Source organism: Patiria miniata, unplaced genomic scaffold (assembly GCF_015706575.1).
Source record: "Patiria miniata isolate m_02_andy unplaced genomic scaffold, ASM1570657v1 HiC_scaffold_19, whole genome shotgun sequence".
Taxonomy (NCBI): domain Eukaryota; kingdom Metazoa; phylum Echinodermata; class Asteroidea; order Valvatida; family Asterinidae; genus Patiria; species Patiria miniata.
In genome coordinates, this window is record NW_024037057.1 from 16140264 (window position 1) to 16167698 (window position 27435).

At 39.0% G+C, this 27435-nt stretch overlaps 1 long non-coding RNA gene across 1 annotated transcript; it reads left to right on the forward strand.

Annotated features, from left to right (window-relative positions):
- The first annotated feature begins 3436 nt into the window (after window positions 1–3436).
- LOC119725916 lies at window positions 3437–24809 on the forward strand. Its single transcript, XR_005270758.1, has 5 exons — window positions 3437–3543; window positions 15652–15808; window positions 16750–17116; window positions 22744–22893; window positions 24501–24809. It is a non-coding gene; the product is annotated as an uncharacterized LOC119725916 (long non-coding RNA).
- Window positions 24810–27435: the final 2626 nt, after the last annotated feature.

The window sequence follows — 27435 nt, forward strand, 5'->3', positions numbered from 1 at the left end:
CAAATCCTGTAACTTTGCCCTGTTTTGGGACAGAAATGTGTTTGAAACTCACACCTTTTCCAAAAATACACACTTTATTTATAATTTAAAAACTGCCTGAGACCACAATCATTCATTTAAGTGGTAGATAAACTTTCTGTCTTGAAAATTGAGCTCACCACAGCCATTTTTGCTTCCCCTATCCCTAAATCACTCAAAACAGCCGGGCCCTGCCCCACATTCCCAATCGTGTCCAATTTATTCGTTGAAAAATGGATTGGTTTGTACATGTATTTCACACGTTTTTAGTGCAGCCTAGGCATGTTGGTCAGTGACAGGTCCAACTTAACGAGAATGTGGGGCATGGCCCCGGGGAGGGGGGATCGTGGGGAAGGCGGGTTCATGGTTCCCTCCCCCCCCAAAAAAAATTATCCCAGTGCGTATATACATGTATACCTGTAGGCCTATTAATTTAGCAAATGTACATCGTACCTATGGTGTTCCCAAGACATATTTCCACCCAATTGCACAAAATAAACCACAAATGCGCATGTACTTGGAATTCGATTTGCATAGATATTGTTGATAGTCCAAACCCTGCCTCCCCCCCCCCCCATTCCCTCTAACTTTTAACCACCTTGTTCTTCGACACCCCATGAATCACCATGGCTACATTTTATAAGCATGTCTGTATACCGATACTAAGGTTAACCTTGATGAAAATGACCTACAAATCTTTTTTCAGCTTGAAAGCTTGAACAGAATTGCATTTTTAAAAAATGCCGATTCAGCATTTTTTGTTACTAAAATCAGTTGCTTTTTATTTGTGGAGTAAGGTTTTTGCCAGACCCATTCCTGCTATGATAGTGGAAGGTCTTAAACATTGCCAGGACGTCATTTTTGGCGAGTCAGAACTTGAATTCCCTACAAAAAATAAGCTCCAAAAATATCAGGTTTTTTTTAGCTTGAAGGCAAAAATACCGGCTGTGCAACTTACATGTACATGTAAGAGCACCATTTTTGGATGTCCCAAGGTACCCTACAACAGAAAATAATATTAAGATTAATCAGAAAATTTTGCGATTAAATGGCCCAGGGACTAAACGGCTCGGTCAAACCACCGCCGTGTTAAACACCTCTGAAAGCTGTCGGAGAGTAAATCTTTCGTCAGGTGACTGCTGAACCTAACGCTGTGATTTTCAAACAACCAAACTACTGTAATTTTAGCCACAAATTTCCCACCGCTGCCACCAATGTAACGAGTCCCCGCGGTCTAGGGCTAATTTCTTTGGGATGATTAGGCTAAAATTAACGTAACAAGACAAACAGCACGATACAACGAATAAAATAAATGTGACACGGACAACCCGTTAAAAGATGGAATGTTCCATTCAACTTGGCTTCGCCTCATTGAATGGAACATTCAATCTTTCAACTCATGAAAATATTCTCACCATTGCAATCATAAACATTCATTATTTGTATAATCCTGACTGCATTAGGAGGTTTTCCTCCTGGGTGCTACGACATTGTTCCCCCATTTGCCCAAGTAGAACCATTAGGGGGGGGGGGGGTATTCTATACCTTCACTTTGGGCAAATCCACTGCATTTTTTGAACTGAAATTTCACCTTGTGTCAAGTACCGGTACTTACATATGAGGCTTAGTTACTATTGTACAAAGTTAGCATTCCTCAGAAATAAGACGAATTAATGGAGTGCCACTCTGTCATGTGGTGGAATGGCTTGCAATTTCATAAATTGTACCAGATCCAGAAAATGGGCAGTAAATTCTTATTATTGCAAATATTATGTCCTTAACTTTTACGTCACATAAAAGAGTAAAGTGCATGAAACAAACATTCCATGCAATACTTTTTATATTTTAATCCCTTCTTGATAATACAAATCTAGTTTAAAAAAAAAAATTCAACTTGTAGATAATTTTTCATGCTGTAGTAACAATTTGGTACTGGTGAGGAAAATTCAATTAACTGAGTTATTTCAACTCTTTAAGCTGATCTTGTGCATTTCAGGAGCCCTTTTCACTTTATAAAAAAATTGAAAGTGTCATCATTGAAGATGCAACCACCCATAACCTATAGAAGCTGATTGGTTAGCGAGACAACTTTTAAGAAACCAAAGACATTTGTAAGCTCAAAAGAAGGAAACAATCACTGTTGGTGACTTTGGAAAGGTTCTCAAGTCGGCAACAAATTGGAGGAGTCCTTGGCCATGAACAAATCCATACCTTCTGGCTGGAAGGAATGTAATAATGATTTTGGCTAGTTACAATGTACATCAAAGACAACGATGGTCGTCTGCTCCACATACTCAGCGGCGAAATAGCAAAACTATGCAAGCCCATTCGTTCTATCACCAAACAGGCAATGTTATCTTCAACACGGCTGATATTGGTGACCTCTGCATGCCCATTTAAAACTGAATTTTAAGTACCACCAATACCTTGCAGATGACTTGAAGAATAAATGGAAAGCCTAACCTCTGCACAGTCAACACAGCACAATGGTTGATGTTCATGCAGCAGCTGAACCTTCCTACCGGTACTAGCTCCAGTATGGTCAACTAATATCAGAAACGGAGGGAATGCCATGTGGCAATCCAAGATCAAGTCATGCGCACCAACATGAAAAGAACATCCTTGACCTGCAGGTTGCCCGAAATGTGCCAAATGTGATGTAACAATTACCGATACGTCATCAGTGGATTAAGATTATTTCAGCCATGCACTACTTGGAGAGACTCAACCAAGTAGCATCCATCATCCACTGGAACCTATGTCACCAGACAGGCATTTATGCTATACCCAAGATGGTAGCGAACACAATACTCTGCTTGTTGCAGAAAATGATATCATAAAGCTGCTGTGGACCACGGTTGCCAGCAGACCATACCACCATGACCAACAAACTAGACATCGTCACCATAGACAAATAACACTGAGATGCTATATCATCAATGTAACATCCCTGTAGACAGCAATGTTACGTCAGAAGGGAATTTGCCAAAAAAAGAGACGAATATCAAGGTGTGGCTCGTAAAGGTGGTTATACACCCTGTCGTAGTCAGATCAACTGGTCTCACGTTGAAGGAACAGCTCAATAGCTGAACACTTCAGTGTGCAGCCTCTTCTTCAATGGGCCGACTTCTGTAGAGGTGCAATGGCATTTCCTCAACCAATTACCTAGTCTCTGGGCTACAACTGGCAGTATGGCAAAATTCTATCTGATAGCTATGTTACTCAGAATTGATAATGATTGTTTTGCACATCCTACATACATACGTATGTACAAATGTACATGTCCGTTGGCCAATGTTACATGCACACATAAGTTGCCAACCTCAACAGCTAAAATGACACCCACATAGCATGTCTTCTGATCCCATTCCATTTTAGAGCTATCATCAACGGATTTTTGTTTTTGTGATTTCAGAATGTGACTGGATGTGAAGGTCGAGCCAAACATGCCAAGTGTACTTGATGCACGGAAACCCCTTTAAAAAAGGAAATAGAAACGATATGTTAAAGACAAGATCTGCCAACGTAAGTATAGCAACTTAATGTGTTGGATAAATTTCAAAATGCATTATCAGCTGTGTAATGAGGTCCATGTGCCAGGGTTAATATTTTGATGAGAGTGAAGCTAAAGTTATCCATTGGACCAATATCATGTTGCGGCCATTTGGATTTTTCCCATTCAAATCAACGTAACCAAAGCGAGGCTGGGAAAAAAAATAGTCTGATTCCTTTTTGCGCAAAAACACGTTATCATTCAATATTGTTATTGGATACAGGAAACATGACTAAAATGGTGACAGCATGATAAAGGTACATGTATATTATCAGGGAATGATCTCAAGTGGGACAGGACAGCTAATTTTACTGAACCAAAAGTATACAGTCATGAATTGCTGGAAAAAAAATTGACATACCAGTACATGAACATGTAAAAGCTTACATTAACACGAGCAGTTTAATTGAAGGTCTGTCAATCATGCACAGGCCAGCAGATCTTATTTGGACTTCTGAGAAAGTTACAGCTGGAAACGTTTTTAGATCCATTAGTCTGAAAGTTAAACAAAATCATGGGAAGATTAAAATGTGTTACTGCACCAGGCAGATTTACAGGGATCAAATTCAAGATGAATCATTGTTGGTAAAATGCATACTGCTAAAGAGGAAAAAACACTGTAAAAAACATTAAACTCTGTGAATGCTGATTAAGATATTGAATTACATGAACCATAGAAATATCTCATCACAAGATTGCAATAAGATATGTATAAAAAATTAAGACTCAACGAGTTACATAAAACTGTCATTGAAATAAAAACATGACTGTGCAAGGTGTTCATGAAATCCAAAAGGCAGTGCATGGTCGAAACTCCGCGAAGATTCCCGAACTGTTTCTTGTCCAACTGGTTTCCCATGAAGCGTTGTGTTTCGTGAGCTACGGTTTGAAGTGTTCCGTGGTTTTAGCGAAGTGGTCAGTCAGCGCGATGGGACGTAGATTATCAAGTGAAGCGGGTGTGGATTTAGGAACAGCGACAACGTGTGCTCGTTTCCTTTCTGCCGGTACTACTTTGTCGTGAAGTGGGGTGTTAATGATATGGCAGAGTGGCGTTGAGCGTTCATGTGAATACAGTTTAATGAACCTCGCTGAAATCCCATCTGGTCCACAAGACTTCCTCTGTTTAAGATGTCTTAGTTGAGAGCAGACTTCGTAGGGCTGGACTCAAAAAAGTTGCTGTGCGGGTAGATATGAAGGTAGGGAAGCCCTGTCGGGAGGAGGAATATTCCCCTCAACAGTAGCAAATTGACTGCAGATGGCGTTCGCTATTGCCTTGTAGTTCTGATGATCGACGTCAGGGACAAAGATGTTGTTTGTACCAGAAGTTTGGCCAGACATCACATGAATGTGCCTGTACCATTCAGCTGGAGATGTTTTCTTCCAGTGTTGCACTCTATTGACGGAGGTAGTTTTCTTTGCAGTGCGAATTGTTCTAATCACCTTGTTCTCCAGCTGATGCCAAAGGAGTCTGTGCTTCTTGCTGAAAGCTTTCTGCCTCTGAGCGATGAGTGACTTAATTTGTGGGGTCATCCACTGTTTTTTGCGCTGATGTGACTTGGCATCTCACAGTGGGAAGTACAGATCAATGGATTGTTGGATAGTTCCGTAGAAGGCAGAACATTTGGTTTTGGTGTTGGGAGCTTCGTACACTTCTGGCCACCTGTGATTGGAGATCCAGTATCCATACTTGCGTATGTTACTGTCTCGCATACATGTAGATACTGCGAGGTGGAGTTTTTTGGGGGCCTTTGGTAGCAGGAGAACACAGTCGTGGTTGCTCAGGCCGGTGGGCGGTAAGATCACGGCAGGGTGGTATTCCTACGACACGTTAGTGCAAACTTTGTCCAAGATGGCGTCACAGCGTGTCGGTCGATCTACAACCTGTGCAGATGTTCTTGAAAACATGTTGTCGGTCTCAAGACGGTTTAAATCGCCCATAATAAAAACTCCCGTGTCAGGTTGTTGGGACAGTATGTTGTCTATAGTGGAGCTCATATGGTCGATCAGTTTCGGTGCAATTGGACTTCGAGGAGGATAATATATCACACCGATAATGATTTTGCAGGCATCTCGTGGAAGGTGAGACGCCAGACACCCACAGTGTTTTGATGGTTCTGGAACGTTGACATCATCGAGCAACCTGCCATTCATATTCTCTCCGGCGTATGATGCCACGTCCCCACTGCGTCGATCTTGTTGTGGTCTGGAAAAAAGGTTGTAGCCATGTATTTTATTCAGGTCAACTTGCTGGTCGGCAGTGAACCATGTCTCTGTTATTGCGGAAACTTCCACGTTGTTGTTGTCTAAGATTGCGCTCAGCTCGTCGTTTCTATTGTTTAGTGAGCAGGGATTACATAATAGCAAAGATTGTTTCTGCCTTTCGTACGGGAACAAGATTTATGGAACAGGTTGAGCGAATGCCAAAGGGTGTAATGGCGGCCTTCCTTTGTCTCAGAATAGTCTGTATGGGTCGTTGTTGCTTTGCACCTCCACGATATCCCTGCTTAGTAGTTTTAGCGATCCGTAATTCCTTTAGCAAATTCCAAATCTCAACACATATTGGCATTATGACTAGATTCTGTCGAAGATCATACAGGACTGTTATCAAATACATCACTTGCATGGGACGAAAAAGTCAAGTCTTTGCAATGCAAAATGTTTATGAAAAGTCGGTTACACGATGTCAGCGAAAGTCGGTAAATTGCACATTAAATTTACTTTAAAAAATTAAGAACATTATTACCAGTATAATTATTTGGGGTGTCAGAGCGGGAGGAGTTTCACATTACTTGTTATGTATATTTCTATGGAAATAAAATGAGTTGTAGCTGGGGGGGGGGTGGACCCCTCCCCCTTCCTCTGGATCCGCGCCTGATTTATGTTTGACTTATGTTTGTGGACAAACACAGGGCTGTTTCGGTAACTTTTTGTGACATGTGACATGTAAAGTTTCAACTAGTTCTATCCAGGAAGGATGTGTAGTTCTGTTTTTAATAAATGGTGTCATATATGTATTTCATTCTCATAGGGCTTTGAATTATGATGTCACAAGTCACGTGATGACGTCGCATCAATTTCCATCTATAAATATAATTTATTTGGAAATAACAACTTAGCCAGAGCATACACCCTTCACCAATTTTAAATTACAAGGCACTTCCGGTTTCAACCGGAAGGAAGGGTCCATGAGTTTGCACATAATATCTAAAATGAAGACCCTGGATTATTCTATCAATTATGCTCTCCGGCTGTTTGAAGATTTCAGATTTGTGCCCTCTGCCAACAAGCACCTTTTCACTATGGATGTGAAGTCTCTCTATACCTCCATCCCCCACGCGGACGGTTTGGTAGCCTTGCAATACTTCCTCAAGCGACGGCCGAACCCCATGCCATCATCTACGACACTCGTCCATCTTGCAGAACTTTTTTATTTTATTTATTTATTTTGGCAAAAACAAACAAACATACAATGGTATAAAAAACAAACGTATTTCATGTAAATACAAAGCCAAGGATAACCCAAAAAGCTGTTTATAAGACGGCTTAATTCCATCGGGGTCCTTAAAAACACACATGCAAGTACAAGTACAAATACAAAAAGTTCCAAAAAAATTCACTGGATCTAGCAACAGAAAAATAATTTAAAGAAAAAATCACAGAAATCACAAAAATCTCAGCTGCTTAAAAAACAAAATTAATGCGAACAGAGATGTGTTTTCACTGCCCTTTTAAAATGAGGAAGATTGTTGGAACATTTGATGCTGTTTGGAAGTAAATTCCATTGATGAATTCCGGTATTACAAAAAATGAAGTGCACTCTTGCCCTTTAATTCTTGGAACAACAAATTGGTAGAACTAGTTCTGAAGCTCAACAACTTCACCTTCAACAACAGACACTATGCACAGCAAAGTGGAGTCGCTATGGGTACGCGCATGGGGCCAAGTTACACCTGCCTTTTCGTCGGGTATGTCGAAGCTAACCTGTTCAAAGACTACACTAGCCCATTGCCTCTGCTCTACAGAAGGTACATAGATGACATAGTTGGTGTAATATCATCCACAAGGGAGGAACTGAACATCTTCATTGAATTTGTCGGCAAATATCATCCTGCCCTGCAATTCACCTCGGAGGTATCAGAGACCACACTCTCCTTCCTCCACATTCAACTTCGGATTGATGGTGAACGGTTGGTAAACTCCATGTTCTACAAGCCAACTGACTCCCACAGCTATCTGCAATACGACTCCTCCCATCCACAGTCTTTTAAGGATTCTATTCCTTACAGCTCCTCAGACTACGACGCAATTGTAGCAATGACAACGATTTCAGGCAACAAGCTTCTACGATGGTCACATTTTTCATGGACAGAGGGTACCCCAGGGGCATCATATCAAAGGCCTTGCGTCGAGTTTCTGCCATTACCCGCAAGAAAGCACTTACGGTACTCCATCAGCTAAGGATGCAGACAAGCGCATCCCTTTGGTCCTCTCCTACCACCCGTTTAACCTGCGGGTTCGTGCTATCTTCCTGAAAAGTTCCGCACGCTACAAGTTGATCCTTTGACCAGCCACATCTTCAACAACGACTCAACTCCCCTCGTTGCTTTCAGACGTGACCGGTTCATTGGACAGACTTTAATCCGATCAATGCTCTTACCAGTCTCCGATGTTAACGACATCAACACCAGCACCACAGCTTGCAATCGCCCACGCAGTAATACGTGCAGGTCCATCCACAATCCACCCCCAATCGACGGTCCCAAAGGCAGTTATACACCCAGGGGACAATTCACTTGCGTATCCACTAACCTTGTGTATCGTATATCCTGCCAACTATGCGGTGTCCACTACATCGGCGAAACGAAGCGTCGTTTGGCTGACCGATATTCTGAGCACCTTCAAAGTGTCCGACTCAATCTCCCCGGACACCCTGTGGCGCGCCACTTCTCCAAGCCACCACATACGTGGGACGACATGCGCGTGTGTGTCCTAAACATGACAACATGGAACGCCCAGCGCTTGGAGATGGAACAACGCATCATCTACAAGCTTGGAACGCTCACGCCAGGCGCTTTGAATGTGGATTTTTCTGCATGTAAACAGTCATAGCTCCGATGAAGGCCCAGCTCGGCTGAAAATTCAGCCAGAATAATTCCCGGTGAGCACTGCTTTAACTTTTGCTTTTATCAGTTATACATCACAGTCTAGGTACATACCAACTTTCAACCCAATCGGACCTGTTGTTCTGTAGATATAGGCCTTCGAAGTATGCACTTTTAATATGACATCACTTGTCACGTAATGATGTCATCATGATGTCACTTAAATTTTCATCTATAACACATCCCGGTTTAGGTACGTACCAAGGTTCAACTCAGTCGGACCCGTCATTATGGAGATATGGGCCTTCAAAATATGCACCTATATTGTGACGTCATGGGACTCGCGAGGATTTCATGATGACATCAATGTTCGGCACACATCTGTGGATGGTGGTCTAAGTGTGTGCCAGGTATAAAGGCAATCCGATTGATTTTAGTGCCCAAACTGCCAGTAACAAAAAAACGTGTACAAATGCTATATGCTTGGGCTGAAAAAGAAAAAAAAAGAAGAAAAACTAGATTTATGTTTGTGGACAAACACAGGGCTGTTTCGGTAATTTTTTTGTGACGTGTGACATGTAAAGTTTCAAGTATACACATGTATTTTCTATCAAGGAAGGGTGTGTACCGTAGTTCTATTTATAATAAATGGTGGCATATAATATGTGATTATATTCTCATAGGGCTTTGAATTGTGACGTCACATGTCACGTGATGACGTCATGATGACGTCACATCAAGTTTCATCTATAACTATAATATTATGGTAAAGAACAACTTCTCCAGAGCATACATCGTTAAAAGCAAGTTCACATCTTTCACCAATTTTAAATTACAAGGCACTTCCGGTTTCAACCGGAAGAAAGGGTCACGTGATTTTGCACATAGTATGAAAAAAATGAAGACCCTCGATAATTCTATCATATCCCACAAAAATTATGTTCGGGTCTCTCATGGTTGATATTATATTGATTTTTAAAGATCAATTCTATTAATCTTTAATGAGACGTCACGTAACCCATTATGACGTCATCATGACATCACTTCAATTTTTATCTATAACACAGCCCCGGTCTAGGTACATACCAACTTTCAACCCAATCGGACCACTGGTTCTGTAGATATTGGCCTTCAAAATATGCACATTTACTATGACGTCACATGTCACGTGATGACGTCATTATGACGTCACAAGTTTACATTTTCATCTTCAACAAATTCCGGTTTAGGTTCATACCAAGATTCAACCCAATCAGACCTGTAGTTCTGTAGAAATTGGCCTTGAAAATATGCACATTTAAAAGCTTTTTCGCATTTTAAAAATTGTTATGTTTTGTTGGTCCTTTTGCAGTCACTTTTCAGAGTGCTTCAAGCAGTGAAAGGTTGTTCAAAATGCTTAGAATATTTCTTAAAATATAATTTTATCACATAACACCACATGCCCTGCAATGACGTCATCTTGAAAACCCTTCTCAATGCACATTTTGTCATTGTGGTCTTGGTTTGAATCAAGTTTAAGTCAATCTGATGACAGAAAGTGTGCAATTTTGAAAGCAGAATAAAATGATAAATATTTAAAAAATCATAAAAAATCGTCATCGTGACGTCACTTCGAACTTTGCATACTAGTACCATTATCTGCCTACCCACCAAGTTTCATGACAATTGGACCTTTCCTTATATGTGTTTTGAAAAATCGCATTTCTGATGACCTCATGATGACGTCACACATTTTTCGAAATTTGTGCAACTTACATGTACCTATTACCTAACAAACCAAATACAAAAAGAATTTTGAATTTTGCATATTGCGTTTGTGAGATATAGCTAAAAGGTCCAAAAATTCAAATATTCATATAAAATCACATGATGACGTCATCATGACGTCACCTCATTTTTTACCTATAACACATCCTGGTCTACCTTTATACCGAGTTTCAACCCTATCGGACAGTTCTGTAGATATAGGACTTCAAAATATGCACGTTTGTGATGACGTCACGTGGCCCATCATGACGTCACGTAGCCCATCATGACGTCACTCTTTGGGACATAACTATGCTATAAGGACTATGCCTATGCTGACTTTAAATGACGTACAACAAAGATTAATGCCAAAAGTGGTGTACAGAAAAAACGTGTACAAAGTCTATGGGGTTTTGGCGACAAAAAGAAGAAAGAAAAGCCAGCATAAATAGAAAGGCTTTTTCGCAAACTTGCGAAAAAGCCCCAAAAAACTAGATTTATGTTTGTGGACAAACACAGGGCTGTTTCGGTAACTTTTTGTGACATATGACATGTAAAGTTTCAATATTAAGTTCCATCCAGGAAGGATGTGTACATGTAGTGTAGATGACGTCATGATGAGGTCACATCAATTTTCATCTATAAATGTATTTTTGTTTGTAAATAACAACTTAGCCATAGCATACTGTACATTGTTGAAAGCAAGTTCACATCTTTCACCAATTTTAAATAACAAGGCTCTTCCGGTTTCAACCGGAAGGAAGGGTCACGTGATTTTGCCCATAATCTAAAAAAAAATGAAGAACCTGGATTATTCTATCGATTCCCGCAAACGTCAAATTCAGGTCTCTCACGGTTGATTTTATATCATGGGTCACGTGATGACGTCATCATGACGTCAAGTTAATTTCTATATGTATAAGACATCCCGGTCTAGGTACATACCAACTTTCAACACAATCGGATTTGTAGCTCTGGAGATATAGCTCAATCTGTCAGATCTAGCCGAATTCTGCTAGAAAATGGTCACAACAGAAAAATCGCATATAATGTGATGTCACGTGACTCATGATGACGTCATGATGACGTCAATGTTCGGGGCACATTACGTGTACAAATGCTATGGGCAAACATGACTTTCAAAAAAAAAAAATCTGAACGAAAACAAAGGCTGTTTCGGCCGTTCGCCAAAACAGCCCCAAAAAAAAGAAAAAAAAAAAATCTTAACGAAAACAAAGACTGTTTCGGCTGGTTGCCAAAACAGGCCATTACCTCAATGCTCGTTGTCCGCAACATTCTAACACGGAGGCGCAGCCAGTGGGAGCAGGAGGGTACTTATACACTATTTGCTATCTAGTGTTCATGATCATCGGATTTGAGCAACGACCCCCTTGGAAGAATGGTACCAGCAGGTCCTCCCCCCCCCCCCCCCCCCCCCCCCCCCCCCCCCCCACTTTTGGATTTTACGGAAAGGCCAAGTGTCCGGAGAAAAAAACTGTCTTCATTTCAGCACTGATTTGCTGATAAATAAAATGAAACCCCCCTAAAAATCTTCCTGGATCCGCCCCTGATTAAAAAGACAGTAAACAACGTATTGTTGTTTTTCCTTTGATATTTGTTTGCATTTTGTGAGTGCAACAATGATTTAGCCCGTGCAAACAATAGGACATAAACAAACATTTTTATATACCTTTTCCCAGACTGATACATTATTGGTTGATTTTGATACGTTATCGGTTAATACAGTATCCGTTTTTTGGTGATACATTATCGGATACATTTGTTTGGTAATTACATTATCCGTCGACACGTGATACGTTAGCGGATACTAATTTTACTTCACTATCTGTCAATTTTTGCTACATTATCGGTTAGTGATACAATATTAGTCAATTTGTGATACATTATCGGTCGGTGATACATTATCCATTGGTTACTACATTATCAGTTGTAACAGCCTTCCCTTGAGAAAACATGATTAATCAGAGTGAATAAGAATCATTAAGATACTGTTTTAAGCAATCAGCCAGCATCTTAGCGATAAGCTTTTAATCAACTGTAAGTAAAGAAATTGGTCTAATATTCGTTCGCATGAAGGGCGCCCTCCAAAAATTTGTGTTTTTGTACTAGCAGAAAATTGGAAAGAGCGTTTACAACCAAACCAAATTTCTACGAGCAGAAAATCGGATATTGCATTTAGGCCAGGTCACACTGCAGCGACAACGAACGTGATAATGAACACGAAACAAGAAAATAAATCGCAATTGGTAAGCATTTTATGGTGTTTTGTATTATTGATTTTATTCTTCATTCAAGCAAGGGAATTATGAGGTGTACCGCATACGCGTAGCTAGCCTACATCATATACATGTTTGCACAGTGTGTGATGACCATGGTGCCATCATGTCAAGTTGCCAAAAAATAATACTTAATTACTATACTAGCTAGGCCTAGTACTACTAACATGACTAGTTAGGCTACAACGCCATGCTAAATTGGTTATGTAGAGGTATGATGAAAAATACAGCTTGTACAGAGATCTGTAGTGTACATTGTAAATCATTTCTGCAAAAAATGTTAACAAGATTAATCTTTTTGGGGGGACTCTCTGTAGTATAGACCTACACAAAGTTTTAGCTCCAGCTCTATGTGTCAAATTCCTGATGAGCATTGGAGCTGGAGTTACTCAAGCTAGCCTTGAATTTGAAATATTTTTCATTTTTGTTAAGTAGTCAGGGGTGTGAAATCTCAGCTTTAAAGCTGATTTCAGCTTTTTTTTGTTTTGGATTTCAGCTTTATTTCAGCTTTTTCCCTCACTTGCTGTGTACAAAAGTATATGAGATTTCCAAAGTTCAGCTGTTTTACACCTTTTTTCAGCTGTTTTCAGCTATTTTTATCAGTGGTCACTCACACCCCTGGTAGTAAGAGGTGGTAGTTTCGACGCGGCGGGGACCACTTGCTATTTATAAGAACAAACCTTGAGACTAGGGTTGATTATATAATATATGTTGCAAACAAAATATGTGCATGGTCATACCTGGATAACACACTCTCTCAGTTACACTAGGCTATGCTGGTTTTCCATGTCTGGATGAATTCTCCCCTTTACTATCTGTTTACCAGTAAGTGGGGGTATAGTCAACCGGAGGCAGAATCCAACCGATTATTACTAAGCAAACACCTTGGGTCTGACTACGATTTAATACTATTTCTAAGCTGCAAATGTAGTAAACTGTACATGATCATGTCATGAGTAATTGAAGTTCAGGCCAAAAAATAGTTCTGCTTCCGAATTCACTACCAACCCAATTCTCACAGCCCTACCAAAATTATTTGATTAGAAAAATGAGGAGAAAAAAACACCCAAAACAATCAATTTCTGCCTTTTTCCCTCGCCGCCCTTATATCATCATACAAACACACAAATATGGACCCAAAAAAATCCCTACCTACCTACCCACCCCATTTTCAAATGCCATGAACTATATTTTAAGATCTCACTCTCTCATTTTCACTAGTATGACTAGGCAGTACATATGTACCAGTTTTCCTTATGTGGTCGTATACTCCCCCTTTTACATGTACATAAATATTTATACAAATTCCCCCGAACAAGAGGGCGTTTTTTCAAACCATTTTTGAGAGGCAGTTGGACGGCGCTGTGGGGACGGCGTACGTGTACTGCACTGGTAAATCCGGTGGTCTCCCCCAACTCTCTTTTTCTTACCGTTTAGGGGGTACTTGTGCACGGAGCCCATAGTCAGGTCAATTTAAGTTAAGACCTAGAACAAATTGCAGTAGAAACCATTCAAGCGTCAAACAACTTCAAATAAATACACAAACAACTTGTAAAAAATCTGATTGTTTCTATGGAGTGGAAGGGTGTTTTTCAAGCATTTTTTTTTTAGATAACGTGGTTCCAAATTCTACATTTGACGGGGGTAATTATGTCTGTTTCAAGTCATAATTTTATTCAGGGTATTTCGGATAGAGTGGATGATTTTCCACCTACAGTACGCAATTTTTGTAAGTCCACAGACAAGATACGATTATTTGCAAAAAGGGATGTCTGAAAATCATGTTTGATCATACATAGACTAAAAACAGTTGGTCAGTGCATGCATGAACCATTTTGAAAGTGAAGCGAAAAATCTTTATTTAAAGATTATTGATTGAGCACCTGAAAATGATTTGTTGGATTTGTTAAGAACATTCAGGAAGTAAGGGCTCGAGTTTTGATGCTTACAGTGCATTTGTTAGTACATGAAAATATGAAACAAAACATCTCAAAACAATTTGATTACAGTTCAAACAAAAATGTCTATGACTATGAGGTTGATGAGAAACAGATGTCGTTCTGTACATGAGCTTTGCATGAACGTCACACATTTTTTATAAGTACATTTTGTAATTTAAACAGCTAAATTGTGAAGATCCTGATCGAGGTATGAAACATTGATTGTACTGTCAAGAGTGAAATACACTACTCCAGAAAAGCATACTTGAGTCCCGACGAAATGATTCTTTGGAAGGAACCGACCTTACGTTGTTATTACTTTTTAAAAAAAATTATCTCAATGGCATGGTCCACAACCACCCCCCACCCCTCCCCCTCCCCGGCCTACCCGGACTTGTTTCAAGTAGACCTGTTTATGCAAAGATTTTCCCTGAAACAAATGGTTTATTGAGCACAAAGTGATTTATTTTAACCAATAAATAATTCGTGCAAAAAAAAATCTGAAATGTGTTGATGTTTTCTAGAAAATATCCTATATTATGTGGCGGCAGTGTAAATGACCATAAATTTTTATAATTGGTGGACATATGAAAGTCGTCTGCTGTGATCAGTCGTGTCTCGCAAAGTCTCATACGTGATGTGAATGGATTTTCTGACGTGTAACGGACGCAAAAGAAAACATGACGTCCCTCCGTACGACTGTTCACATATGATGAAAAATTAGCAGCAAAAAGTGAATAAAAGCACTTTTCCACTCCTTTGATGAAATTAGATTTTCAGTATAATAAATAGTGATATTTCTGTAGCATGATAGCATTAAAATCAGTTCTATTGCAATTTGTTCTAGGTCAGGCCCTGTTTTGTTCTAAATTGACCGGACTACAGAACATTGAGTAGCTTTAGCCTTCAGATTTTTCTGTGTGGTTGTTGGACTAAAACTTCATTATCCTTTTGTTCACTAACTTCTACATTTTTTTTTCCTTTTTCATTCACAGGCGAATCTGCACGGAAAAGTTGGCGAAATATCAGAGATGCCTACCACAACTACAAGAAGAAATTAGTCAGTAAAAGTGGTGATGCAGCAAAGAGGGTTAAGAAAAATAAATGTGCTGACACTCTGGGCTTCCTTAACCCACACCTCAAACATCGAGAGTAAGTTGAAATGCAAATTATGATTCATTTAGTTTTAGAAATATTATACAGGATGGTGCAATAAGAAGGAAACCCACTTTTGACAAGAATTTTAACCCATTTAACTTATTTGAACTTTTTTTGTTTTATAATGTCCGGAAGTATAGTTCTTCAATCATGCATGGTAAAAATATCTTTAAAACAAATCGCAAGAATAATGTTATAATGCTTATTTGAATACAAATCACCAAAATCCCTGTTGTCCATGTTGTATGTAAATTGTGCTTTTGGCTTAAAATCAAGCTCTAGAGCTCTAGAGAATCAAGTCCTCCGTGGACAAACAGGTCCCTGGATGAAATGTTTAAACTACCATATCTCAAAGACAATGAGCAATCATTTATCATTTGTGTGTACAGATCAATATTTTAATAACATTAAATTGAATTTTTGAAATATACTCAACAAGTAGGTGAAAAATGCTGTCAAAAGTGGGTTTCCTCTTTTTCTGTGCTACCCTATATAACCATCTCTCTTTCTGTGCTACCCTGTATACTCTCATAAGAACACTTACCCGTCCGCCTTGGGGCTTAGTGAGGCTGTGGGTGGAACTACATGTACTGACAGTTTCAATGGTTACCTGAATTCCTCGGACAACAACATTTACAGTGGATAGCAATCAGCTTATAAGATGGAATTTTGCGTCGGGGTGATGTAAATCAAATTAGGTTTTCCCTTCACCGACGTATAATCAGCTGATATGCATAAAAACACAGTAGTGAAACAACTACTAGTGTCATCACCATTGGCTTTCAGGTCAATTTCCCCAACTTTACATTAATGTAACATTGGTATGGGTAGTGATCGATGATGCTGATGAATTATCCTTAATTGTTCAAATAATAGAGTGGCTTATGATGATTGGTTTATTAGTTTTTTTTCTTGGTTCCTTTAATTTAATTTAGGACTTCAAGCAATATGCCATAAGTGGATGATCTTGATGTTGATCTCAACAATCTGCTAGACAGCTTGACCGATCAGGTTGCTGATGATGGTGATGTGGACATGGTGTCACAGGCCCCTGGATCCCCAGCCATGCCTTCAGTACCCCAAGTATCATCAGAACCCAAGTCCACTCAATCCAGGAAAAGAAGACGAGAAAGTCAAAGTGCAAGTTTAGAGGTTGACGGTTCTATAATCAACAATCTAGAAAGTAAAAAATCCAACCAACCTGACCGACCTAGTTTTTTTTTTTCAGCTCCATGACCATGTCAGTCAGAGCACTACCACTCAAGAAAACGGCAGAGGTCAAATTTCAGATCCATCAAATTAGTAAGTAATTACTAATTCGGGCGATTCACAATGCAGTGCGCCACCAAGAGTTTGCCACGGAGAGTCCATTTTTCAAGTTTACGGTCGACAAAACATGGCCCATTTGAATGAGTGTCGGTAGACAACTTGAGCTAATATGTCATAGATTGGGGCATAGAGTTCTGCCGCCTTACGAAAAACACCATATTGAAAAAAAAGAAAAGAAATGGGCAAACAAAGCCTCAAATCATACGCTTACGAAACCACTGACCGGAAAAACTAACGATTTCAAATGTCACCCGCACTACGAATTTGTCGACCATCTCCCACAATGCACTGGGAAAAATTAACTCTCCGTGGCAAACTTTTGGTGGCGCACTGCATTGTGGATCTGGTAGAATTTGATGGATCTGAAATTTGACCTCTGTGGCTTTTGGTGTATTCAGACTTGGCCTCTTACTCGGCACTAAATAAATTTGAAAAACTTGGTACTGGGATTTTGGTACTTGACTACAATACTGCTATCACCACTGTGTCCTGGGTTCGATTCTCGGCTCGGACCATAATTGTGAGTTGTGCATTGGTTTGCTCCTCTTGTACCAGAAGGGTTTTTCTCAAGGCCCACTGGTTTTCCTCCATTCAAAAACAATTCAACACTTTCAATCTCGGGCTATTCTCCAGCCTGTTGCTCGACCAAATTGTAGCCACTTCCTTCGCATATCAGCTTCTCAGTGTTAGTCGAGTCTAGTCAGGCCATGTAATTGGCTCGAGTTAATTTGCGTCACAAGTATTTGAAAAATATATATGATGGGATTGTGTCCTTGATGAAATATGGAATTTGACACACACAGTATTTCATGAGAAAGATATTTGGCTCGATGGAAATCGCTAAATTTGTCCTTCGAAAAAACAATGCTTGTTATTCGAACTATATGTTTCCAAAGTACAAATCTGCCATGTCCGTAGTATAGCCAAATAATGTTCTCGTGACATACTCTAACCGTGTGTCAAATTCCATGCTGGTATCATCAAAGGCACAATCGCCTCTAATAGTTCCCCTATCTGGTTCACTAGTATGACCGTACTATATGTTAAAGCTTTATGTGGAAGTTTCAACAAAAATGTCTAAATTTAACCAACGTGCAAAACTTCAAATTTAAGAGTTTAATAAATAAGAAATCACCAAAAGCCAAAGTGATTGTAGTCCGGTTCCAGGACAGAATGTTATGTGATCCAGGTGTGTAATCAATTGCAAACAAAATGCAGACTACCTGAAAATGGTAAAATGGGAGCGATATTTGAAAAAGCCACGTTTTTTTTTCAATGATGGTAGTCTGACCGTCGTTGGAAATGATAAAAAAAAATCCACTTTTCAGCACTGTCATTCACTAACAATTCAGTAACTATTTCATGGTAATTTGGTAGTTTTTAATGTTTGCAAATGTTGTATGATGCCCCTTATATTGTTATGGATCATACATTCTTTATTTGTGCAAGTTCCACTTTTATAAAGTTTACATAATGAACAGCAAGTAGGTTTTAACAATAGATACAAAGACATCAGATTTTTTTTTTACATGAATGTTCATGTTTCCCTTCTTATTTGGCCCATCAAACTACGTCTGGTTTCCTTAACCAATTATATTATTATGATTTAATAATTATTAATATAAATCAATGAGATTGACATATTTTTTGCATATATTCCAAAATCAATTTTTAAATAATTGTTTTTAATATATACATGTCAATGTAATGTAAAACCTTTGTTGTGGATTTTAATTGATTATATTTCATTTAAAAACAAGAGAAGAGTTGCATGTAATTTACAGTGATTTGTTGAGTAAATATCTGTGATAAATGTTACACGTCACATTGGAATTTGCTAATATTTAATAAGAATAGATAAATTGTAAATTGTCTAAATAAATAATATTAACTTGCAAAAATAATCCAACACTATACAATATTTTTACTACGTATTTACATATATATGTATATATATAATAGTTTAAGATTGTTTCCGATTCGTAACTTCATACTGTTCAGTTGATAGACCATATTTAGTTTAATTAATATTGTTAAATATTTAGATAGAAAAACAATGTTTGTGAAATGTATGTGGAGTGTGAATGAAGTTGGTTATATAATAATAGACCTGCTCACCTAGGGCACGGAGCCGGTCCCTTTCTAGCCTTAATTGCTGAGCTGTGTTGTCACCTTTTTTTAACGCTTTTTTCACAAGGTCAAAATTGATTTTTCAACAAGCAAAAATATTCAAAGAACTTATTTTCATGACTTGAAAGTTCTCTCAATGGTGTTGAATTCACCCTTCTTTCGATTCTGAAAATGTTATGCAGCCAGACCCGCTATTTCTCTTCTCTGTCGCGCCGCCTTGGTAACAGCAGTAATTACCGTACGACTAAACTTCCGTTTTGTTCACTAACCTCTACATGTTGAAAAGCCTTGAAAACACCCGTAGCATTTATTTATTAACTTCCATTCTATTATTATAGATAAAAAATAAATATAGATTTTTTTTTTTTTCTACAACATTTTAAACCTATTTTTATGTTCAAAATTCCATAACTGGTAAAAGTACCAGTGATTTGAATGATTCTTTACTAAAAGAAAGCTTCTTACTTGGGCTTTTGTACTGCAAACTTTAGGTAGCTTTAGGGAACTTTAGGTAAAGGAACAAGCTTTAGGGAATTTTAGGTATAGGAACAAGTGTATCATAAAAATATTGCCTTATTTTACACAACGTTCATAAAATTATGTGCGTATCTCTTATGAGAAGGTGTCGCCTTTTTTGCTGTCTGTGTATTTTCTTTTTTCACACCTTGTGTGGTGAATGAAGTCTAAATTTTAGTAGAATGTATTAAGGTTCAATTGCCCCTCTAATTAAGTACTACAAATAGCAAAAGATTTTCTGAGATACTTGTATTTGTAATATTGATGTTCGTCATATGTTTCACGATGTATTTTTCTGATGGTGTAACAACTCTTTCGCCCAACAACTTCTACAACCCTCTAAATAAATATTTCCCAGTTTTGGTCGATTTAATTATTTCCTTGTGTTTTTTCCCGTTATATCCGTTGCATGACTATAGGTAGGTTATTTTATTCTTGTGTAATGAATTGGATAGAGTAGAAATTAATCAGAACTCTTCTGCATACCAACATAATTATGGCTCTGCTATTGTGTAGCTGACATGAATCAATCAAGTCGAGGCCATACGGCAGCTCGAGCCCGCCCAATGTCCAGTCCAGCATGCAGGAGCGCACCTCTTACGCAGTCCACAAATGATAGACTTCTTTTCCAAGGTGTTGCAGTGCCCCCATGTGGGCTCCGACTGAGAGAATGATTGGGCTAGTGGCCAGCTCCAAGTGATGGACGCAATGTCCTGCAAGTTCGAGACGGCATTTCCGGATCTTTTTCATCACCTTTGTCAAGCCAGCGTAGAGGTCTATATTCCTCATGCGATCCTGCCACAAGATGTTGAGGGCCATACCGCAGCATCCTGGTGTAACACCCATCCAGACACTTCTCCATCTTAGAAGTGTGGGTCCAGATCTCAGCTCCGTACAGAAGTACTGCCTCTACCGTTGACACAAACAGTGGCTTTTTCATTTGATTTACTGAGTGCCGATGACCACACCTTTTTCATTATGTGGAGCACTGACCATGCCTGTCTTCTTCGGGTCTTGAAGTCTTTCTCACTGGAGCTGATCCAAGTACTTGTAGCATATCCCTCGTGCAGATAGCTGTGTCATGGATGTTATTAGGCGTGCACCTTGGTATTCTTCACAAAAAGGACTTGAGCCTGCACCACTGTATTCGAGACAAGTGTGATGTCATCTGCAAAGTCCATGTCAGTGATCATCACAAGAGACACCCGCCGGCTCTTGCGGGCACTATGGTGAAACCGAGGCTCTTCTATACCGATGATGGTCTTCTTCAGGGCGTAGGCGTAGTCGAGTACAATGATAAAGAGCAAAGGGGCCAAGATGTCACCCTGAAGCACTCCTGTCAGAATGTCAATGATCTTTAAGACACCATCTGTTGGAGTGATACTGGCCCTGGTGTTTGCGTTAGGTCGCACCACTCGATTGGTGAGGCTGTAGTCTGCTACAAGAGATCTGTAGGCCACTTTCATCACAAGGATCCGATGAGGCTTCAACCTCCTCTTCACCTTGGGGACCGTGTCCATGCAGACCTCCGCGGCCTCCTCGTTATCTTTAACAAGCTTTGTCATATCGGTCGGTTGCAGATTTCCCCTCCTCTGTCAGTACCTGGAACCGATTGGGATGCCTCTATGGCGCACCTCTCCTGCAGAACGCTGGTTTCCCTTGAGCTTTCCCCCATTCGCACTTCACCCTTCTCATGACTGCCCTTCTCAGTGCTTGTAGGCTGAGACGCACCTTTTGCTACCACCACTCTATGATCTGATCCCACCGGAGGGAAGGTACTGTGCGCGTTTGAGTTGATAATGCCGTTACGCCATTTCCTCCTGGACAGGATGAAGTCGATATGTGCTTTCGTACCTGCTTGTGACAGCCACGACCACAGCCTTCCCTGACATGAATATTATACGAAAACATTGCTTCCACACTGTGTGTGACATTGCTAAACCGGGCGTTAAGTGTCTAAACTGTCCGTGTCTCATGAGTTGCATCTATGTGTACCATGTTTATAGAAGGCAAATAATATTAGCAATCGAATTAGTCACCTCATGTGATCAATACCCACTGCATTGTGCCTGTCTTGCAAGTTCGAGGACATTATGTTTGGTAATTCTGTCTACATTGTACATGGGTTTTGTTGCATGTTTGTTTGAATAACATTTTTTTTTACCAATCAGAACAATTGTTTCCGTCCACATTTATATTGTGTTAATTCGATTGAAACTGTTTCAATCGAATTAACACAATCAGCATATAAATGTGGACGGAAACATAGATACTGATACCAGGATCATCCAAGTCGACCATATAGAAGCATTTGTATTTAAAAAAAAAATCGTTCTTAGCGGGTCATTTTTGCGGCCGTCTTGAAAAATGGGGCTGAATGTAGGTGCTTGTATCACCATTTTCACGATTTATCTGTTATCTGCTCCCATTGTTTAATACATTTGTAATGTTTTTTTTGTTTACGGTTTTTAACTGTATTTGCATACCCTGAAAAAGAAATGGAAAAATAAACGATGTTAGTGGTGGGGCAAAAAGATCAATATTATTGGTTGGTCTAACAAGAAATCAGTTTGTAATTAAAATCTTAATGAAAATGGACCGGGGCCTACCTTAATTTTTGGTTTGAATGTTTGTGGTTAATAGAACAGGTTTTCTTTTCTCAGAAGTTGTGTACTTCAAGGTTAAACCAAATTTCATTAAGGCTGTAATGTTTTACTTTGGCAAACTTTGGCATGCTCTTTGAGCTTTAACATCCATCAACTGGTCGAATAAATTAGGTACGCATAGATTTAGGTACGCATGGACGTATTAATAATACGCAAATACGCACATATAATACAATGATTTTCAAACAAAGCCTGATAACAACCGTGTTTTTATTTTTAAATTGATGTAAGTATATCTACTTTGTGACTTAATATTTACGTTGTCTAATGTCCTTTTCTTTTTATTAGCCCCTAAGCCTTGGAATGAGTAAATGTCATTTGCGTCATGTCAGCATAGCAGTTGAAGATGATAAAGATTCCAATTGGAGGAAACATCTTACGGGATCAGGCAAAGACGCATGCTCTACAAATCCCGACGAGAACCAGCCATTAAGAGAGGTCAGACTATGTGAATGATTCATATCAATTTTTAGGAAATCAAAGGTCTCTTTTAATTTCATCCAAACTAGCAACTCAAAGTTAGACCTGTTATCTTTTTTTACAAAAAAGAAATAAGTCCACGAGCAGCTCGATTATTTGGTACCAACTAGACGTACTATGTAATTACTGATCTTATTGGCACAAATGTACTTTTCAAGTTACGTAGTTTTAAACAACCACCGTTTAAAATTTCTGTCCACGGATCACTTAAAAGGTGTGCGTTCTTTCAGCAAAACGAAAACAATTCACACACCATTCGCATGTGATTTTTTTTCGTTTTGCTGAAAGAACGCTCAACTTTTTTGTTGAAATAATGTTTTGAGAAAAAATGTTGGTGGAGAGACAAAAATAAATGTTTTTCATTAAATGTGAAATGTCAAATGTGAAATCAGTTGAAGGACGCGCCTTTAGTTCAAACGGAAGGGAAATCCTCCATTTTCATTGTGTTCAGGAAAATCCAACAGAAGAATTCAAATTAACTCTAAAATGGCTTAATTTTGGTTGAGACAGACTTGGTCCCCACGACTGATGCTCATTTACTGTCCCATCACCTCATTGAACAACCACACCTACTCTCTCTAAATTCCACGTTCCCGACTAACGCTATGCTATGCTTCTCAAAACTGGACCCTTAACTTGCAGCAAACAACAAGGATGAACGCATCCTGCTGTCGTTTCTTATGGCAAATGGTTCGAGGAGGTTTTCAAAGGAAAAAGATCACGAATGAGCATGCATTTATCCAACTCCAACGAAGCCATGTATGACATTTACAAGATGCAGCCTATATCGGAGTTTGTCCAGGAACTTCAAGTTAAGTACATGGCACACTTAGTCCGCACTCCCCACATGTTCCCACCAAAGCGGCTGTTGTTCACTGATGACAAGTACAAAAAATCGGGTTGTCGGACTTTACAACAGCAAGTTCTCTCACTGACGGGCTTGACCCTTGACAAGTTTGCCAAGTAGCCATCAAACGCAAGAATTTCCTGACGACATCAAAAGCGTCCTGCTAAACTTCATATCGAAGGGAGAAAAACTCTTATTTTCTGTACTGCAGTAAAACTATGAATGAAGGAAAGCCCTGTTTCATGGTGAGTGTGCAAGAAATCTCAACGGAAAATGCTCTTGAGTGAAGGAAGTGGCGTAGCCACTGCTCCGATTGCGTGAATGAGTTTTAAGCGCCTGCTTAAAACTCCGCATCAACTACCTAACGGAACAAAGAGAACACATATTGAAGGAGACAACGGCATTTTTGGTGACAGAAAACCCCGAGATTCATCAAGTTCGGACGACTTGATCTACGACGACGATGAAGTGAACAATTTAGTACAAATGGGGGAAAATGTCAATAAGGCTCTATGGCAATTTGTAAAATAACGTTAGTCTGCTTGAGCAGATCACATTTATTTATTTGTATTTTTTTTGAGCGGGGAAGCAGGATTTTTTTTACAGTCGAAATCTTATAGAAAAGGGTGGTCATACTAATGCTATCCTCCATGAGTTTGACATGTTGATTTAATTGTAGTGGTGTTTATTTTTTGTTTTGGTTGTACTTTTTTGACAGTGAGAGGTAAAGACCAACCTTCAGCAGAAAAGAACAAGCCTACATCACATAAAGCCCCAGGGTCCTCCACTAAGAGTAAGAGTGCCTACCAACGACAAGAAAGCTTCAAGCAAAATTCAGAGACTTTGATCAGGGATGTGAAATCTCAGCTTTGAAGCTGATTTCAGCGGTTTTTTTGTTTTGGTTTTTAGCTTTAATCCCTCAATCGGTGTGTACAAAAGAAAAGGAGATTTCTTCATTTTTTAAAAACCTTTTCCAGCTGTTTTAATCTATATTGATCAGTAGTCATTCACAACACCCAGTTATAACTCACAAAAAAAAAAATACATAGCAGATGAGTTATTTCAAAGGTTATCCCGGCCCATTTCGTGAAATATTCATTCACTGATGGAAATCAGTGAAAGAATCGGTCATTCATTTTCGTCTGAACTAGAATGCGCGTTTTTGATCCCTTTTTTCAATTCAAAGAAAGGTTTAATTGTTTTCATTGTACATGAATGTGCATTCAGTTTTGAGATACAAAAATTACGTTACCTGTGCATATTTACGTAAGCAAATTTTTGTAAATTGATTTCAGGTACAGCTAATTTGATTAATTGGTTTAAAAAATAATTGCCGATGACATTAAACTGAAATTGAAATAGAATGGTATATATTTGAAATCCCCCTTTAAAAGCGAAAACATAAGCGCAAGATGCTGCCCAATAAACCTTATTGCTTGAACTGAAATGGAATCGAATGCTCTAGTATCGAAAATGAAACGTGTGTTACAGAGCGATTCTCAAATTCAGACGAGAATGAATGATTGATTTTCAGAAGTTAAACATTTTAGGAAAATAGGCCGAAAAAAATAGAAAAATTATTTATTTTCAAATAGGTCAACCAAAGTACTGGTGTTTAACAATTAAACCTTTCTTTAATTTTGTTTAATAATTTTAGAAGTCTGATTGTATTTTCGCTCGTACCAACCCTGCAAATGGGGTGCTGGGATATGTTGATGAACTTTCACAGAATCTTGTGAAGGAACTGGGTAATTTATCATGACCTATGTTTACATCATTTTGACTGCAGCTGTTCAAGACCGCAGTAAGCCAGTGCGCGCAAATGCTATCCGAAAACCTTTGCATAGAAAATGCACACATTCCATATCGGATGTGTTTTTTTTTCATTGCGGACCATGCATGAAAGACGCTCAAAATTTGTCCACATGGCCATGTGGACAAATTTTGAGCGTCGCCTCATGCAATAATGGACTCTTTGTTAATGCGAAACGGGGCCTGAACAAAGTGACAGGAATTGCACACCGCCATAAGTTTTACAGATTTTCCAACATTATCACACTTTTCAACTAAATAAAAAGCATGAATTAGAATATGAGAGTAATAATCGGTCTTAACGGCCGTTTAATTTTAAGCCTTTAGTGGCAGTACTGACTAGCAGGTCACAGTCCACGCAAAATCTATCCAATCAGAGCGTGAATTCATCAGCGTATCCCAGCATCCTGTCTGCAGAGCGGGGGCTACGAGTCGTAATACTATTGTATTTTGTTGGCTTTACAAATATGCATATACAGGTATCACAAGTCCTAAGTTCCCAACATTATTCTTAATTAATGAAAAAGAAATGCACGATTTTAACAATATCCTAAATGCAAATGACAGAGGACACTCTTCTGCCCATCTTGTGAGAAAATGATAGAAATCCAATCACGCATACCAACACGAAGCTCATTTGAATGAAAAAAGTGCCAATAAAAAAAGTTGCAGTAAATAGCATTGCTCCTATGTACTGGTTTGAGTGATCCTGCGAGGCAGGGTAGACTTTCATTTATTAATAACTTTACCTTACAAAAGTTTCCTTGTTTAAAAGGATGTTTAACTCAAACAAGACGCAATCTTGGTAATCTAACAGATAATTGCCGACCTTTTAATAATGCAAAGATGACAAAGAAAATGCTGTGCAATCCTGTTACTTTTAGATTAGATACAAAAGGGATTAACATTCTACCTTTAAAAGCATGATCAAACCAGTACATTGGAGCAATGCTTTTTACTGCAACTTTTTTTATTGGCACTTTTTTCATTCTAATGAGCTTCGTGTTGGTATGCGTGATTGGATTTCTATCCTTTTCTCACAAGATGGGCAGAAGAGTGTCCTCTGTCATTTGCATTTGGGATATTGTTGAAATCGTGCATTTCTATTTCATTAATTAAGAATAATGTTGGGGGGAACTTAGGACTTGTGATACCTGTATAGTAGGGATATAACTTCATTAACGTGCATAATAACATTGTAGATTATGTACATGTATGTACAATAAAGTTGTATATTATACAAATATTGACTGCTTTATCTCGTGGTGTAGTTAAACTAGCCTCTCGAGGTGATCCATTAAGCATTAATATTTTTCCCGAGGCGAAGCCAAGGGAAAATAGAATGCTCTCACTAGATTGGAAAATAAAATGCTCTCACTGAGGGAGGATAGTTTTAATACACCACGAATAAAGCAGTCAAAATTTGTTTTATAACACCTCTCTCACAGATTTTGCTTTATTTTAAGCAATAACTGATTAATTTATCTGAATACCATAAAAAAAATTACCTCTTCTTGAATTCGAAATAAGTGGAAAAGTAACGCGTTTTTTCTAACTTCACGAAACGTTTGAACCCAGCTCTGTAGCGCTCGCGCTTGGAAACAATACGCGCAACGCGGAACGTACTCCTATTGCATTACAGTGCATATAGTACTATGGTTGCTATGGGTATAGTATTTGGGCCGTGCACTGAAAGATAGCAAAATAGAAAGTACCATGTGACTCGCTCTCGGCCAATCAAGACACAGAATCTTTGGGTGAGGTGTTATAAGTATGATTATTCCTTCTTATCCTACTATAACGTCCGGCGGGCGCCTCAGGCCGTGTCCGAGACGAACCCT